Below are 4,810 nucleotides of genomic sequence, written 5' to 3'. Positions count from 1 at the left end.
AACTTTACTCTGTATCTAACCCCGTGCTGTACCTGTCCTGGGAGTGTTTGATGGGGACAGTGTAGAGGGAGTTTTACTTTGTATCTAACCCCGTGCTGTACCTGTCCTAGGAGTGTTTGATGTGGACAGTGTAGAGGAAGCTTTACTCTATATCTAACCCCGTGCTGTACCTGTCCTGGGAGTGTTTGATGTGGACAGTGTAGAGGGAGCTTTACTCTGTATCTAACCCCGTGCTGTACCTGTCCTGGGAGTGTTTGATGTGGACAGTGTAGAGGAAGCTTTACTCTATATCTAACCCCGTGCTGTACCTGTCCTGGGAGTGTTTGATGTGGACAGTGTAGAGGAAGCTTTACTCTATATCTAACCCCGTGCTGTACCTGTCCTGGGAGTGTTTGATGTGGACAGTGTAGAGGAAGCTTTACTCTGTATCTAACCCCCTGCTGTACCTGTCCTGGGAGTGTTTGATGGGGACAGTGTAGAGGGAGCTTTACTCTGTATCTAACCCCGTGCTGTACCTGTCCTGGGAGTGTTTGATAGGGACAGTGTAGAGGGAGCTTTACTCTGTATCTAACCCCGTGCTGTACCTGTCCTGGGAGTGTTTGATGGCGACAGTGCAGAGGGAGCTACACTCTATCAAACCCATATCAAAAAGATACTCATCTGCTCATTGTCATGTTGTAGTGATAACTGTAAGAATTGAACAGACTAACTTTCTGAAGAAGAGTCACAGAGACTCAAACTTTAACTCTGTCTCTTTCCACAGATGCTGCTAGACTTGCTGTGTTTTTCCAGCATTTTCTGTTTTTATTTTAGGCTAACTTTCTGCTCTCCTTAAATGTTCTCTAACCTCCACATGAACCCTTTCCTCTTTCCCCCTTCCCCAACTCCTTTGGCTTTGATAGGATTGAGCTGGTTGGATTGTATCCACCCCCCCACTCCACCCCGATCAATATCCCTGCTCCACCCCGATCAATATCCCTGCTCCACCACGATCAATATCCCTGCTCCACCCCGACCTATATCCCTGCTGCTTGCTGGGGGTGTATGGGGTTGTTAGGAGGAGAGATCATGTTCAATTAGCATAGCATTCATGATGAAAAGTTCCAGCATCACAAAAGCAGAATACTACAGATGTTAGACATTTTAAATAAAAACAGAAAATGCTTCAAAAAATCGGCAGGCTTGGCAGTATCTGTTAAGGGAGAAATGTGTTTTTAAATTTTTTTCATAGGTCATGAGTGTCACAGCAAAGCCGGCGTTAATTGCCCATCCCTAATTACCCTTGAGAAGGTGGTGCTGAGCTGCTTCCTTGAACTGCTGCAGTCCATCTGATGAAAAGTCATAGTCCTGAAACTCAACTTTCTTTCTTGCTCCACACATGCTGCCTGATCTGCTGATTGTTTCCTGGCAACACACTGCCTGGGTGCACAAATCATGACAAGTCCCAAGAGAGTGTGTGTGGGACCCATACCCCAGTGAGAGTCAGTGTGTGTGGGACCCATACCCCAGTGAGAGTCAGTGTGTGTGGGACCCGTACCCCAGTGAGAGTCAGTGTGTGTGGGACCCATACCCCAGTGAGAGTCAGTGTGTGTGGTACCTGTACCCCAGTGAGAGTCAGTGTGTGTGGGACCCGTACCCCAGTGAGAGTCAGTATGTGTGGGACCCATACCCCAGTGAGAGTCAGTGTGTGTGGGACCTGTACCCCAGTGAGAGTCAGTGTCTGTGAGATCCGTACCCCAGTGAGAGTCAGTGTGTGTGAGATCCGTACCCCAGTGAGAGTCAGTGTGTGTGGGACCCGTACCCCAGTGAGAGTCAGTGTGTGTGGGACCCGTACCCCAGTGAGAGTAAGTGTGTGTGTGGGACCCGTACCCCAGTGAGAGTCAGTGTGTGTGGGACCCGTACCCCAGTGAGAGTCAGTGTGTGTGGGACCCGTACCCCAGTGACAGTCAATGTGTGTGGGACCCGTACCCCAGTGAGAGTCAGTGTGTGTGGTACCTGTACCCCAGTGAGAGTCAGTGTGTGTGTGAACCGTACCCCAGTGAGAGTCAGTGTGTGTGGGACTGTACCCCAGTGAGAGTGAGTGTGTGGGAGACCCCTACCCCAGTGAGAGTCAGTGTGTGTGGGACCCATACCCCAGTGAGAGTCAGTGTGTGTGGGACCCGTACCCCAGTGAGAGTCAGTGTGTGTGGGACCCGTACCCCAGTGAGAGTCAGTGTCTGTGAGATCCGTACCCCAGTGAGAGTCAGTGTGTGTGAGATCCGTACCCCAGTGAGAGTCAGTGTGTGTGGGACCCGTACCCCAGTGAGAGTCAGTGTGTGTGGGACCCGTACCCCAGTGAGAGTAAGTGTGTGTGTGGGACCCATACCCCAGTGAGAGTCAGTGTGTGTGGGACCCGTACCCCAGTTAGAGTCAATGTGTGTGGGACCCGTACCCCAGTGAGAGTCAGTGTGTGTGGTACCTGTACCCCAGTGAGAGTCAGTGTGTGTGTGAACCGTACCCCAGTGAGAGTCAGTGTGTGTGGGACTGTACCCCAGTGAGAGTGAGTGTGTGGGAGACCCCTACCCCAGTGAGAGTCGGTGTGTGTGAGACCTGCACCCCAGTGAGAGTCAGTGTGTGTGGGATCCGTACCCCAGTGAGAGTCAGTGTGTGTGGGACCCGTACCCCAGTGAGAGTCAGTGTGTGTGTGAGACCCGTACCCCAGTGAGAGTCAGTGTGTGTGGGACCCGTATCCCAGTGAGAGTCGGTGTGTGTGTGGGACCCGTACCCCAGTGAGAGTCAGTGTGTGTTGGACCTGTACCCCAGTGAAAGTCAGTGTGTTTGTGGGGCCCGTACCCCAGTGAGAGTCAGTGTGTGTGAGATGTGCACCCCAGTGAGAGTCAGTGTGTGTGGGACCCGTACCCCTGCGAGAGTCAGTGTGTGTGTGGGACACATACCCCAGTGAGGGTCAGTGTGTGTGTGGGACACATACCCCAGTGAGAGTCGGTGTGTGTGTGGGACCCGTACCCCAGTGAGAGTCAGTGCGTGTGGGACCCGTACCCCAGTGAGAGTCAGTGTGTGTGGGACCCGTACCCCAGTGAGAGTCAGTGTGTGTGGGACCCGCACCCCATTGAGAGTCAGTGTGTGTTGGACCTGTACCCCACTGTTAGTCAGTGTGTGTGGGACCCGTACCCGAGTGAGAGTCAGTGTGTGTGGGACCCGTACCCCGGTGTGAGTCAGTGTGTGGGGGACCCGTACCCCAGTGAGAGTCAGTGTGTGTGGGACCCGTACCCCAGTGAGAGTCAGTGTGTGTGTGGGACACGTACCCCAGTGAGAGTTTTACTTGTGTTGATTTATCAGATTAATTATCAGTAAACCTGGAACTCTAATTGTCGCTCACAGCACTAAAATTGTTTGAAGTCTGTGATTTGCTAACCTTCTGTGACATGATCTGCCTGGCTGTTCTGGGGAAATTTATTAACATTTTGCACATTAAAAAAACTCAACTTCAATGAGCACAAGCTCTACGCGTGGGCCGCTGTGCATTAGATGTTGCCTGGTAATGGGATATGCTCGCTGCTCGTTGGATGCTGGGTCATCTCTGCTGGGGTCATATATGCTAGTGAGAAATTGAAATTAGTTTGTGATATTTGCTTATTCGGATTTCAGTGCTCATTGTATACAACAGCTGAACTCTCACCTGTATAAACCCACTGCCTATAAAACACACCTTAATGAAGCCACTCTTCCTGCCTGAGGTGTTTACCTGTACAAATCCATCTGTAGGCAGCAGTGTTAGGGCTGGTCTAATTTGTGTGTCACCTCTAGCTGGGAATAGTTCAGGATATTAGAGAGGTAAAACAAAATAGTGACTAAACCTTGTGAATGTGAGTGTGTATGCGTCTGTATTTTAATATATATCCTGGGTAGGTGACTTAGTCTGTAATTCTGTGTGTGTGTATGTGTGTGTGTCTCTCTCTTTCTTAGATCCTGGCTAAGTGAGATGCTTTGACCTGCCCCCTCACTGCTCTATCACTGGGCTCAGTGAGGATGCTTCAGTCCGACTTTGGACATGGGAACTCATTTCCCTCTTGGTTCATGTCCCTCATCACCTGGGAAGATATCAGTCTCCCTCTGCCAGACAGAGATTGGGGAACCACGGGACTCCAGTGGTCAGTGTTAAATGCTTTGACCTGTGGTAGAGGACTGACACTCTGACCTGCCACGTTTGCACTATCTGTGAAGGTTTCTCTCGTTTGTTGGTAGATTTTGTCAAGTTCTGCTTCTAACATTCAAACTCCGTGCTACATAATGTTCCTGTACTGTTCAGTCTGTGCAGTATTAATATATCAAACTAATGAACTAAAATCAATCTTTTCAAATTAATTTACTTATAAATATTTAAAGATTTATCTTTCTGACTGGAAATAAATCATTTATTTAATAAGATGTTGGATCTGTTGCATTTTCTTTTGACTCTCTGTAGTTCATGGGGCAAGGGTCTTTTTAAAAAATATATTCTGCCACAGGATGAATGTCTCATTGGCGAGGCCAGCATTTATTGTTTCATCCGTAGTTGCCCTTGAGAAGGTGGTGGTGAGCTGCCTTCTTGAACCACTGCAGTCCATGTGGTACACCCACAGTGCTGTTAGAGAGGGAGTTCCAGGATTTTGACCCAGCGACAGTGAAGGAACGGCGATGTATTTCCAAGTCAGGATGGTGAGTGGCTTGGAGGGGAACTTCCAGGTGGTGGTATTCCCATGTGTCTGCTGCCCTTGTACTTCTGGTGGTAGATGTCATGGATTTGAAAGGTGCTCTCGAAGGAGTCTTGGTG

The 4,810-nt window shown here is 49.7% G+C and overlaps 1 protein-coding gene across 1 annotated transcript in view; it reads left to right on the top strand.

Moving 5' to 3' along the window:
* pdxka (pyridoxal (pyridoxine, vitamin B6) kinase a) overlaps positions 1-1,571 on the top strand; it is a 57,522-nt gene extending 55,951 nt beyond the window's left edge. The window contains exon 12 of the transcript XR_005945787.1: positions 1,232-1,571. The gene's annotated coding sequence lies outside the window, so the exon portion shown is untranslated. The remainder of the gene's footprint in view (positions 1-1,231) is intronic.
* The last annotated feature ends 3,239 nt before the right edge of the window (positions 1,572-4,810 follow it).

Source organism: Carcharodon carcharias, chromosome 18, assembly GCF_017639515.1.
Source record: "Carcharodon carcharias isolate sCarCar2 chromosome 18, sCarCar2.pri, whole genome shotgun sequence".
NCBI classification, from domain to species: domain Eukaryota; kingdom Metazoa; phylum Chordata; class Chondrichthyes; order Lamniformes; family Lamnidae; genus Carcharodon; species Carcharodon carcharias.
The sequence above is the reverse complement of the archived record's forward strand: the minus strand, read 5'-3'. Positions and strand labels throughout refer to the sequence as shown.